The 14,252-nt window shown below is 32.3% G+C and overlaps 1 protein-coding gene across 2 annotated transcripts in view; it reads left to right on the top strand.

Annotated features, from left to right (window-relative positions):
- The window catches only part of CALCRL (calcitonin receptor like receptor), a 100,897-nt gene that overhangs the window by 16,458 nt on the left and 70,187 nt on the right, over window positions 1-14,252 (top strand). The window contains exon 2 of one of the 2 annotated variants that reach the window (XM_017946704.3): window positions 11-78. The exons of the other annotated variant lie outside the window; for it this stretch is intronic. The gene's annotated coding sequence lies outside the window, so the exon portion shown is untranslated. The remainder of the gene's footprint in view (window positions 1-10; window positions 79-14,252) is intronic. 2 annotated transcript variants of the gene reach the window in all.

Genomic DNA, 14,252 nt, shown 5'->3' with positions numbered 1-14,252 from the left:
TGTCATCTAGGGTCCTACGATGATACACCAACCACTTGTGCTACCACCTGTCAAAACTTTGGATGGCCCTACTTTCAGGTATTGCATATATTACAAAAGAACATCCATGACCTAATGAAAGTACATGTAGGATTTCCAGTTGAGGATAATAAGACCATGTTAACAATAGTAAGAAGTATTTCACAGAAAGATATATGGTTAACTTTAGAATAAAAGAGAATCTTGAAAGGCAATCTAACAAAATACTGATAAAGATGGAATCATGGACATCTGTCACACTTACAAAATTATTTCCTTGGGACCTTGGCAGTGGACTTAGTCTCCATATTGCTGTTCTCTTGGCCAGACTACCGGGAGTGTCAAATTAATTTGAATGTGTCCTAGTAGATTTATTAATATTAGTTATTTTGTAAAATTAGCCACAGACATCATATATGTATATATACTATATAAAACATATTATAACCATAATTATATGGATATATACCAAAAATTATGTTTAACGTGATAAAATAGGGCTAAATTGCTCATTTGAACTAAATTCCTTTTCTCTATAGAGTTCTTTATTTTCTATTCACATTGTTACTGTTATAGTCCTATGAATGGATGTAAAACTTTCTTATATTTGGAACATAAGATGATATCTTATTTATAAGCAAAGGGAAAAACTTTAAATGACTCTAAATATTATTTTTAGAACTCCCTGGCCACTCTGAGGTCTTATTTTCAATCCTGGGCATTAACTACAGGCTTTTGGGGCATTGGTGCTTCCAGAAAGACTACTGTTCCAGATGTGTTTGTCTTGTTATTTATGTTTGGCATTATAGTACCATGGCAAATAAAATATTAATTACGCAATTAATATTACACCTCATAGCTGCCTTTCCTACAAAATTAAATGTCCTGCATTAACTTGTTTTTAGACTGCAGAAATTTGACAATTCAATAATGTATCATCATAATAAATGGTAATAACCTAAATTAAAACTAAAGGCTACTAATTATTTTCTCTTAAATTTAAAACTGGGTGACATCATTCCTCCTTCTGTACTTAAGCTGTGATTTTTAAATTCCCAGTTCATACTGCTGGGCCCAAAAATAGATCCTCTATAATTGTTCTTTCTCCCACAGCATGTCTTTGGGAACTCATCATTGTTGTGCTGTCCTTTCATGTGTCAGCTTCCTTTGCACATTACATTTCACATGACTCACTGTTCCTTAGAGCAAGATTTGAATGCTCAAAATGCCTACTTATATCTGACAGCTGGATTTTTCTTCCTGATGGTTTTTATGTGAAGTAATACCAGATCAACTTTCAAAAGGCCCAAAGTTTGCTTAATAAAGAAACATAGGAAAGAGAGCACGATGGGAGAAAATTCACTTACCAGGGAAGAATTGGATTTGGCCTCCCACTATCTGTGTGTATCAGTCATGTCTTCCTGTGAACGCTGAGAGGAATACACTATATTTTTTCCAAGTGTGTTTTTCAACTTATAAATTATAACATCTCTTTGAGAGTTTAAAGAAGATACATTGGAAGTAACAGAAAATGAAAGGTCCAAGTTTAAAGGTGCATTCTTTTCATTAGCCTGGTCTCACAGAACTCGTAGAGCATTGGAAAGATTTTCTGTGAGAAGTTAATGGCTGCCATTTGAGTTGCTTTTTGTTCTAATAGTGCAGTTTAAGGTGTAAATTCACTTCAATTCCAGCAAGACAGAGGTAGAAAAAAATTATCTTTATGGAAATTAAAAATTTAAATGAGAACTATGATTGCAGTTTGCCATCATATTAGTTTGAATTATATATGTTTCCATTTTAACATAATAAAAGAAGTACAGAACAGAGACTTAGGAGAGGGGGTTCCCAGTCTTAGCTCTTCTACCACTGCCGTGGAATATAAAGCAAATCACAAAACCCTCTTGAGCTCCTAATTTGTGTCTCTAAAATGAGAAGATTTTTCTATAAGATTTCTCAGGTCCCTTTCGGCTCTAAGATTCTGAAATAGCTGCCTATAACTCTCTGACCTAAAGATAAGAGCTAAAAATAAAATATCATCTGAAGTTCTTTGTAACCAGCTATGTGATTTGTAATAGTTCAATTCCTCTAACTACAAGGGGTTTTTTTTTTTTTTTTATGGTTTTATTTATCTAATCATACAGCTGACTGAAACTTGACAGATGGGTAAGAAGTGGGAAATAAACAAATATAAGGGGAAATGTCTCTGGCTAGTTTGAATTTTGGCAACAGAAGCATCTATTTCTAGTTATTGGTAAAGTTTAGTAATCTTGTGGAAAGTTCTTTCGGAGTCCAAAATAGTAAAGATATTAACTTATAAATTTCTAATCATTTAATAGGTCCATTTTTGCATTTAAATTTTAATCCAGCTAAAATTGAAGCAATATTTAACATATTATATAAACTAAAAAAATATATTTGTAAATATATGAAAATACTCCAGAAAAGTTATGCTTATAGTGTTTTGAAGTATGCTTAATAAATCAATTTTATGAATGATTATTTTATCATCTCTTTAAAATTTTAAAGCACACTGTCCTATTGCTCAGAGTTCAAATTAGGTATACTCCCATGTGTATGAGAGACACAATTAATGACTTGCAGGTCATAATTAAAGATTCAAAACATTCATTTTTATAACAGAATGTTTACAAAATACTCATTCTCATTTTGTTGTGTAATGAGCAGTGTTTCCAATTAAAGTAGTTAAAATTCAAACAAATGAGGTCAGCGTGACTTGTCATTTATGTTAACTTACATGTACCACAGTAAAATAAAGCTGGGACCTAAATATGGCACTGGCTTAAAAAAGTAAGTATTGGTAATCGTACTTGATCATGTGCCTTGAGGGTCTCATCTTAAGTGCCATGAAAGTCTACCAGTAACTCCTTTATCACTAAAAGATTTTCGTATTATTATTCTTTCTGTAAAATGGTGGAACCCCTCATGAATATGCTTCCCTGCAATGTCCTTGTTAATTTGCCCTTAATCAGACTCTTCTTTAGTGAATAAAGTTGTTCTGCTTTACATTGATCCCTGAAACAGCCCTGGTGTTGATCTCTGTAAAAAATTTCACTCACACAGATAGTAGACTTCATTACAGATTTACACGGTAGCAGATATGGGAGAGGTTCACATACCACCACCACGCAAACAACTTCAAATCAATAGTATAAATGACCATTTTTAGAATCACTTATGTCTCCCAATAGTCTATTCTGACCTCTCTCTATCTCTTTGACTTTATTTTGTCTTTACCTATTCTTTCCTTTTGTCACTCATTTTCCAGCTTCTGTTGCACGAGTAAAAGTAACGCATTTTCTAATTTGGTTCATGGAGAAGAGACTTCTTCCCCTGACATTTGAGCACCTGATAACATTTATGACCAAGAGTCTGCTCTACTCTAAGTGGATTTTTAATTTATCAGAAAGAACAGTTCCTCTCATAAGAGGAATTATGATGCCAATGTAATAGCAATTATTTAATATGTAAGTAGGTAAACATAAACTGCCATTGAAATTTAGTAGAAAGCATATTATATGCAGTGATGATAATACCTTCATGAAATTCTTTAGTTATCGTTTTTTTCTTTTCAAATTTGTTATACCTTAAATTAGGATGAGTGTCTTATTTATCTTTTTTACTACATTGCCAGCCATAATGGTTCTCAAATGCAACAACATTTTCATTTTTGGTAGAATTGAGTTTCCCCATTTACTATGTGTTATACTTTTCCCTAGACCAAGGATCTACGAAGTGAGTTATCCATACTCTTACCACATAGGCAGAAACAGCTTGTTTTACAGAAATCAATTTCCTGATCCTCAGACTCGATTTGATCTCCTTCCTAAAACTGATCTGCCAGTGAAAACTTCGAAGGTACAAGCTTCCAGCTAGTTATCCTTTTCCACTTCTCTCTTCACAATCTTCCTTCTTCTCTTTTACCTACGTCTCCCTCCCCACACCAAAAAACACAGGTGTTGTATTACTCATTCTGAATCTTACTAGAGAGCATTTTTGCAAAGCATAACAATCTCCTAGGCCACAAACAAGGGGATGAGGATGGTGGGTACATTGATGTTTGCCAAGCCTCCTTTCAAAAGGACATGTCAGCTTCCCCCTTCTTCATCTCATTAAATAATATAGGGCAAATAAAATTTTACTTGTGTTTAACATGGATTAAGAATCAAATTATATCTCAAAGTCTATAATAATGCATTTTGATCTTGAGTGTAAATTTTAAAGCCAGACTGCCTGATTCAACCCTTGAATTAATCAATTTTTAATCATGTGTTAAAGTTAATAAACTGACTGAGCTTCAGGTCCCTCATTGGTAAAGCTGGGTTAATCATACTACCTACCTTACATGATTGTTGTAAGGTGACCGTAAAGTCTAGAAAATCAAATATTACTTTTTAAAAGTATTACAATCTAATATATATAAGTGAATCATTTATTATATATCATTTGTATTTCCAGATTTGGTGGACACTGTATATAAATAGATAGCTACAAGTAGAGGTATAAATAGGTAATGTATAGATTAGTGCTTGAAACTTAGTAAGCCTTCCAGACGTGTTAGCTACTATTATTATCAACATGATAACTATTGCCATGATTTTTGATAAAAGTTATAGTGGTAATGCAATCTGGAAGAACTTTTTAAAAGCATTGATTTGCTGCCATTTGGACAGGATTTTTTTAAAAATAAAATTTTAATCTACCTACAAATTTTGTTGCAAAAATTTTAGAGCAGGGTAAAGATTTTCATGAGAAAAGATTAGAAGAGATTTACTTCTCACACCAATGCACACATCTGCAAAAAAAGAAAAAAAAAAAAAAAGACAGACACTTCACAAAGTTTAAAGTGTTACCTGCTCATCTAATGATCTATTTCCATGTCACTTTATCTTCTTTCTTGCTTCTTGCTACCTTTATTCCCTTTTTTTCCTACATAACGAGTTTTCCTGGCTCTCTTTCAGGGTATCACTAAAAATAATTTAAAATATAAAAATACATTTTAATAGAATAAAATTCTTTAAGATGAAGGGTGGATAGTGGACTGGGATATGATTTCAAGGAGAGAAAGAAATGATCTATCATTTCCAACCGCTGCAAAGAACTCATTCATTTATTTTAAATGAATGTGGTAGATATTGAATTGCTTTTATATTTATGTTTTACTGTGAATTTTTTAAAATGATGTAACAGTTATAGTTTAGAATGTCAACATTTAAAATGTGCCAAAAGTTACATGCTTTGCAACTGATCTGTCAGTTGAAATGGGTGATGTTTTTTCAAAATTATTTTACACAAGGTGTCAGCAGAAAAACTTGGAGCACACTGCTCTTTACTAGAGTGTTTCATTCATCATTGCATTTCCTCCATTATAAGGAATACTCTTAAAATATGTTTATCAATAAATATGCATACAATTTTTTCTTATCATGAAAATATGGTGAGTTATAATGTCTTGCTTTTCATTGTACAATGCATTTGTGACTAGAACAACTAACCTTATCTCATAAACTTCACTTACAGAAGGAAAAATTGGATCTAGAATAATGCAACCTGATATTATATGTATCAAATGGAAATGTACTACTAATAAGCAAATAAATATAAGACTTTCAAGCTATAGGTGGAAGATACCAAATGGGTTTCCCTTGTGTTTTAAAGGATAATAAATTATCAGGAAGTTAAGAAAGGTCCATTGAAACTGAGTAATTCTATGTATAATTCTATGCATAATAATTATATTTATGACATGACTATTAGCAAATAGCTTGCTTTTTTGATAAAAAATAACATTATACATTAACAAAAACATAAGTTGTCAACATTTATGTTGTCATAAAATGTGAGAAAAATCCATAATCTTTTTCCAAAATGAATCGACCTTTGAAACAAGCAGTTAAACAAAGAGTATCTGAAGAGGTTTTACTGGAGTCCAAATACTGTTCCTTGAGACAGATTTAGGTCTACCATTAATAATCTGATCCCTCAGTCCAAATTTCAGGAAGAGTCCATTAAACCCCCAAACTAAGTCTAATAGTCAATACAGTGTTGATTTCTCCTATGTAGAAAAACACTTTAAGAAAAATGACATTATAAAAACTTTATTGCACTTAAATATTATTATTGTTATATTTGTTGTCCTTTTTGTCTCCCAGGCCTTCCTTAAGCTTCCTTGCAAAGTATGTTAGTTATATTTTATGGGATATATCAATTTTGACAAAATATTTCCTCTTCCCAAATTATGTAGACTCCAGTATGAATATGATGAAGTAAAATTGTTAATTAGGCCATGCCAAATTCATTTATACCTGTCATGGTTTCAAATCTGCCAGTTCTCCTTAATTTTCAGCCAGCTCTTTGTAAATTGCACATCTTTATGCTTTTCCAAGATTATCCAATTTTTTTGTCGATATTAATCCATCAGTCACAATACTTATGAATGGCCAGATGCCTTTTGACTTGTTGCATTAAGGTACAGGGTCCTGCTAATATAATTAACAATATATTACTGCTATTTCTACTAGTTAATGAAAACAAATGAAATGCTAGTTGCATTTATTGATTTTTGTTAAAGTGAGCAAATTTCTATGTAAAGTATTTGAGAAATGCCTAGGAAGGATGTGGCTTATAAGAAAAGCACAGTCATTTACTATGATTTTACGGGAAGTTCCTCCTGTGGCTAAATGTACTCGCTCTCTCACATTGCTGTAGATATCTCACAAAGGAAAACCCAACACAAATATCTGCAGCTTTTAATATGCTGAATCTAAAACATTCCTGCCAATGAGAAACAGACCCTGCATTTAAAGGAGGGTAAAGCTTGTTTCAATAAGCCTGGCGAATGGGTCTGCCAACCTTTAGTTAACTCGAGTAAGCCTTTTAAAGCATTTTTTTTTTTTAGGCTGTTTTATATGACACCTATCTCCAGATAGAATTTGAAACTTCTTCCAAATGTTTTGTCTATATGGCATCAAATATCTATTAAGCCTTAAATAAGAGAAATTGGGTAACCAATACCTAACTAGCAATTCCCAATGTAAAGAACTACCTCATTGGGCATATCTATATTTTGAAATCAGATGTGGCTATTGCTAACCAGGCTTTAGGCATGAGAGCCCCTTATCTATAAAAAAAGAATTATGGTCATGCCGAAGTTTTTTATTTTTTATATCTCACAGGGTGAACTTATTTATCACATTTACTGTATAACTAATAATAAAGTCTAACTTCAAATCATTTGGGATTCTATTGCATGGAGTAAGCTTAGTTATTTCTGAGAAATTTCATTATTCTCTATTTACCCTAAATTTTTTCCCAAGCCTTCAGACATGTCAATAAATGATCCAGAAAACAATACCTTCACACATAGGACATAGGTTTCCCTGTCACTTCAAACACTGTCACACACACACCGTTGCAAAATACTTTAGAGTAAATTTTGCCGTCAAAGAATAAGTTTTTTTAAATCCTAGGAAACCTTAGAATTTATCTTTATAGCCAGATAATTAAAATATTCCTCAACAATATCCTATTAAGGTCAATTTTGTGTTTTCTTTATGAGGAAAATATGATTTTGAATGCTTTTATAACATCTCAGATTCTACATATTTGATACCATATTTGGTGGGAAATTACAGTCATATGTACAGCTGGTGAAAAAAACATACATACAAGTAATTTTGAAGCACATGAGTTTTGCTTCAAAAGCATTTCAAGTAAAAATTTATGCAATGAAAATGAAGAGGAAGAAGTATGCTTGTTAACATAGATACATTAAATTAAAAACAATATAGACCATACATTCTGGTTTGCATTTTGAAGTGACTGTTGGGAAAGGTCTATTTCTTTGCAGTCAGAACAATTTTTCTATTATGTTCTATTATTATTGTTCAGACTTATATCTTTGAAGGTCAAATTCGTCTGAAATTTTTATTGTGAAATAAGGAAGAGCCATTTATTTCTCTTACAGTCCTATCTAAATATTGTAATGTGAATTGTAATTCATTTTCTCTATTGGAACTTTATTACTTTAATGCCATATCTGAATACAAGCTTTCAAAATCCCTATATTTAAATATTCTAATAGACTATCTTCATAGCTTCTTAGGATTACAAAGATCCTTTTATCTTTTTAACACACTCCCCTCATATTTTAGATTAAAAATTGAGAAGCAAGAAAATTAAAAGAAATAGAATAGTCATCTAGTGTTACAATCAGAATTATACCATTTCTCTTCAATAGATTTGTATTGACTATTCCATAAAATGTCCACAAACTACCTAATCTTGTCTCTTAAAGTTATCAGCAACATGCTGATAAAGATATCAGATATAAAGATATCAGCATGTTGCTGATAACTTTAAGAGACAAGATTAGGTAGGGTCTTCTGACATTAATGTGTTCTTCTGGACATGTTCTTATATGTTGATCTTCAAATTTAACAAAGCATTCTGTGATATTTACTATAAGAGCCTCACTATTATTAGACAAATTTGAGAAATCTTCTGTTTCACAATGCCCCAAAGTAAATTGTCACGTACAGTTAAGTCTGGGCTTCAGGAAACTGCCTCATTTTAGATTCATATCCAATCCATTGTCCATTGAATTAGTCAAGTCATTTTCTAACTTAAGAAACTGAGCAGATAGTAAATGGAAAAGAATTGAGAAAAAATATATTCTATTGTACTAGATGAAGCTGGATTTGTTAGCAAGGCTATCAAGCTGGACTTGTTATCAGGGACATCAAACTGGCACATTAGTAAAGCAAACAAAAAAACATAAAGCACTCTGTTCATTAAATGCAACTTTTAAAACTCATTGATTTTTTAATCTGCCCAAACCCAGATATAAATATCTGTTTTCTAGAAACACTAATTTTTTAATTGGAATTTTGGTAATAAAAACACTTGACCTGTGGATACAATTGTGTGTCAGTCCTTTATCTTATTTCCTGCTATCTACCTTTGATCTTTTGGTAATAGATTTTTTAATGCTGCGTCAGTGAATTCCTGACAATGTCTACTTTCCTTTTATTCATACAGTGGAACCAGGTTAAAATACTTGGTCTAAATATCCTTCCTTTTGTCCACTTCCTACTACACTCCTGCTGTCATCTGCATGCTTGAAATAATGTGCCAAGAAGTTTTGAATTTTGTTGAAGAGGGACAAAGAAAGTTGGATGGTTTTCTTTTGTTTGGGAGACCCAATTTGTGACAATGAGAATGTAAAGGCTCAAAGGGTGGCATGGTGTCTATGCTTACTGGACACTGAACTGGTTTGGAGCTTCTAGAGAGCTGAATATGAAAATGGTGTTTTCATGAGGGAATTAATAAAACTCTTGACAGGAATTGTGCTGCTATAGGCCCAGATGGCAGCACAGCATAGGGTAAACTTGAAGGCCATTTTTCACCAGTTGTGCACAGAATGTAGCAGGACTCTGGCACCCCAAGAGTTGATGACTTTGAGAGCATCAGGAGATAGTGTCAATATAAAATAGTACATGGTAGCCAGAGTAAAGGCACTCCAGTTGACTATAAAGGCAGAAGTCATGGACAAATTAAGTCAGAATGTTAGAGAAAGAATGATCTATGGTGGTCCTATGAAAGAGACTGGCTTGCAGACCATCCCTTTAGAGAGGTTAAGAAATGCCTTGAACTTTCCAGGATGCTGGAAGTCTCATGTTCTGAGGTGCAGATGTTCTGAGGTATAGGAATTTATGAGTTATTTTGATATCCCGAGGCTTCTGAGGCCTAACAAGGTTTCAATCACAAGAGTAATTATGGAAGAGATGATTTAGATATAATTCAGATAAACATTTACTTACCAACAGTAAGTTTCAAAGTGTTTGAAAATAGTGCATGAACTATAGGATTAGGTAGCTGATTTCAGGTATCTTGTACTTTCCTATGAGTCACCTGGCAGTCAGAAGATACGTGATATTTTCTAACAAAGTTATTTTCAGATGGGAAAGATGAATATAACTACTTCCACGTGGGAAGTCTCGCTGCTGATCTATGTAACCCTAAGGATTAACCTATTCCTGGCACATATAGTTCCAGCTAAGAAAGGCAACATGTAAATTCTTATAAATGAGCCATGATATAATAAGCCAGTATTCACAGATACCTGTTAGTGTGTTCAAAGGAAATTCTCAAAGGCGTTGAAATCTTTAACTCAATCTTTTCACAAAACTCACGCAAAGTATCCAATATTCAGATATGTTAAATCTATTGGAAAATAAAACTCTAAATGTGGATTATTTCTGTATTTGTGTGTAAATAAACCAAGACTAGATATTAAAAATTCACTTTCTTCCTCTGTTCTGAACCTAACCTTCCCCACACCTCTACTCTCAGAAGAGTACATCTCTTACATGCATATTTCAAAATTCTTTTTTTTTCACTCACAATGCACTTGAACACATATTTTTCTGAAATGTAAATTCATATTATAATATTTACCATTGATTTTGGACTTCCAAATAAGTTGCATGAGGCCGTATTGATTTATTGTTTTTCCTGGCAGTAGTGGACAAGAATTTATAACTGGCTTTAATGCGTTCTTTTAAAAAACTCAAAAAAAAAAATTTCTTTTGAAAAAAATACAAAAGAAGAAGAAATATAATTATAACTCTTAGACTATATAAAGTATTCTTTTAATGAGGTTTATCATAATGTTTTCCTTATTCTTTGAAAAACAACAGTGGTTCAGTAAATAAGAGATTTTTCTAAGATGTTAATTATTAATATTATGTCATAATCTTATAAAAGAACTTTGACTTCTTCCAGATCTAGTTTATTAAATGATTACTTTAATCAAAATAATATGTGATATGAAAGACAGAAACCTCTCTTTTAAAGATACTCACTGGCTGGGAAAGCTATGATCGCTTAAGCACATGAAATACCAGCAGATTCGATTTATTCCAAGCACTACATGAAAATGATTTCTTTAATGTTCTTGTTCTGAAGGCTTTCTTGAAATGTTAGCATCTGTTTCATTTCCTAGATTCTGGAGTAATTTCTGTTAGGAACTTGTAGTTCAATGTGACAATAGCAACTAGGGGTTGAATTATTAGTAGGGCAAAGAGAGGTTGTCAGTATATGAGCCAGCTTCTGCTTCCACAAAGATTAACATATGGCTCCAGAACTAACAGTTATTAATCATATCATTTAAAACTGTTATTTATAATGGCATAATATGCTATTTATATTCATTATGCTATCATAGAATGTTTAGAGGCAGATTTATGCTTCTAGCTAAAATAATTTAAGGAAGTCTCTTTTAACACATTTTAGTTTAACTTCACATTCAGTAAGCATTTTCTTCAGTTAACATAAGTTGCTCTTCTGTAAATTAAAATATATTGCTTTGTTTTTATCTTTGAAAAAATGGCCTGCTCAAAAATAAGGAAGTGTTTAAAATTAGATAATTTTAAAAATTTCACTCGTAAAATTTTGAAATTTCTTTGCCAGCTTTCACTTTAGAGTTAAGTTCTGTGAGCTGGCCCAAACTAACTGTACTAATTTGCAAGGGCTGCCGTAATGAAAGCTGTAGACTAGAAGACTTAGACAACTGAAATTTATTTTCTAACAGTTCTGGAAACTGGAAGTCCAAGATCAAGATGTTGGCAGGTGTGGATTCTCCTCAGGCCTCTCTTCTCTATTTGCAGACGGTCACCTTCTAATTGCATCTTCACAGGGGTGTTTGCATATCCCTGACGTCTCTTCCTCTTCTTATGAAGACATCAGTCATATTAGATTAAGGATATGCACTTATTACTTCATTAATCGTAATCACTTTTTAAATGTGTCATGCCCGAATATAACTACATTGAGGGTTAGAACTTAAATATGTAATTTGGGGACAGACACAATTTAGTCCATAATATCAGCCAGGCCTGGTGGCTCATGCCTGTAATCTCAGCATTTTGGGAGGCCGAGGCAGGTGGATCACGAGGTCAGGAGATCGAGACCATCCTGGCCAACATGGTGAAACCCCGTCTCTACTAAAATAAAAAAAAATTAAAAGAAAAATTTGCCAGGCATGGTGGCACGTGCCTGTAATCCCAGCTACTCGGGAGGCTGAGGCAGGGGAATAGCTCGAACCTGGGAGGCGGAGGTTGCAGTGAGCCGAGATCGCGCCACTGCACTCCAGCCTGGTGACAGAGCAAGACTCCATCTAAAAAAACACACACACACACAAAAACCACAAGAGTTTCTAAGAAATTATTATGAACAAGGTGAAATTTTCTAGAATATAGGAAAAGCTGAATAAAGAAAAGAACACATCTCTGAACCTTAATATTATGTATTATTGACAGAATACACAACTATAATTCAGCTTTGCAAAGGTTGGTAAATTACTTAAACAATTGTATTCTAGGTTATTTAAATAGCAATTTAACCAATCTTCCAATGTCTACTATGAACTGTCTTAAATGCTAAAACAGAAGGTAAGGTAAGAATGAATAAACCTTGATCTAAACCCTTAGGAAGATTCAAAATAACAATAGAAGTCGATATTTAAGACATGATTCGTTTCATTTACTCTCATGAAGACTATATAGGCTAATGAAGGAAAAAGACAAAATCAGCGCAATACAGTGTCATTAAGTAGATAAGGGAATGTACACTGAAAACTAAATATTTTATATGGGCTTATAGATCTGTAAAAATAGGTTAAATTTTACATGATTCTCGATTCCTTTTAGAATGCTATATTTTTATAAAATTATATGCCCAATTGAATATTTTTAAGCTTCAACTGCATCTCTAAATATTGGTGTGAAGAATAACTTTTGAAATTGATGCAGAGAATGATATACACAATTTTTTTATTTTAATGACCAGAATTCCAGGATTAGTATGGATAATTCCAAATTTTTAGTGGGTGGGTGAAAGGTCAGAACAAAGGCTTCTGCAAGAGAACTCTGAGAACTGAAAACGTCAAAGCTTTTTACATTTAACCTCAAACTAAGCTGGGTACTAACTTGACTGCATGGAAGTACACTTGATTACAGTGGGAATCGGGCAAAGATGTTAAATAATGAAAATGTAGGCGATATTGATAAAGAAGTAAACACTTGACACTTTGTAAATGTGAAAAATCCTATACTGTGGGTTACTTTTTATTTTATAAACTGTTACATTAGCAAGTAACTATCGAAACATTATCCTCTTTCCTATGGTGGTTTTATAGTTCATAACTTTAAATTAATTTTAATCACAAAATCTAAATTTAAATATAATTATTTCAATACAAAAATATTTCTGTAAGATAAAATATTGAAAAGTATTTAGACCTTGTGTCTTCCCCCACTCCTATGTCCTATTTAAGTAGCTTTAATGTAGTTCACATTATTTTTAAGTCAATATTTTACCACAAATATTACTTATGCTACTACTGAATCTTTAATCATCTTTCAGGTTCTGTAGTTGTTCATTACAGGTCAAAGGCATGTTAAAATTGTTTTAAAATTTATGAAGAGTTATGCCTAAATTGGAAAATAAATAAGCAGACATTATCTATAACATAGGCATATATTTCATCAAATATTTTAAATCTATATATGATTTGGATTGAAATCAATTGAAGTCTCATACAATAATAAACCTCACCAGCATAAATGTCACGAAACGTTTATTCGGCAAGCTATTCCAAAAGTAGCTTTGCTGGGTTCCATTGATGCTTTTAGTATTTCTTTTCTTTCCTTTGTGTGTTTATGGGTTTGTTTTTTGTTTGTTTGTTTGTTGTTTTTTGTCGTAGTTGTAGTTGTTAACCATGCTACTCTGAGTATACCTTTGAAACATCAATTAGTTTTTTTATCTATATATTAGTTTTCAAAAACGTCTTGGGAATACATTTTAAAAATCACTTGAGTATGGAAAATAAGTGGCCTTTATTTTCAGACAAAACGTTTTAAATCTTGTTCCAGTAAGAGAGCTTCAACCTCATTATTCATCAAGAATTGTATTTATCAAATATATATTTACTAAAAATCTCTTCTGAGAGAAAGAGTATAAAGTCAGGGTTACCCAAAGGATATTTAGTGCATTTACTTTTTCAGATAATTCAAAGTTTATTCCTAGGTGAAGTCAAATCAACAGATTGAAGGACCACATTATATTTAATTGCTATAGAATACTTTTTTATGCCTGATTATAGGTCTTTATTGATGAACATAAGAAACAGCCATTTGCAACTTGCCACATTTTCT

This window comes from Papio anubis, chromosome 10 (genome assembly GCF_008728515.1).
Source record: "Papio anubis isolate 15944 chromosome 10, Panubis1.0, whole genome shotgun sequence".
Lineage (NCBI taxonomy): Eukaryota > Metazoa > Chordata > Mammalia > Primates > Cercopithecidae > Papio > Papio anubis.
Note: the sequence above shows the minus strand (reverse complement) of the source record. Positions and strands in the feature narration are given on the sequence as shown.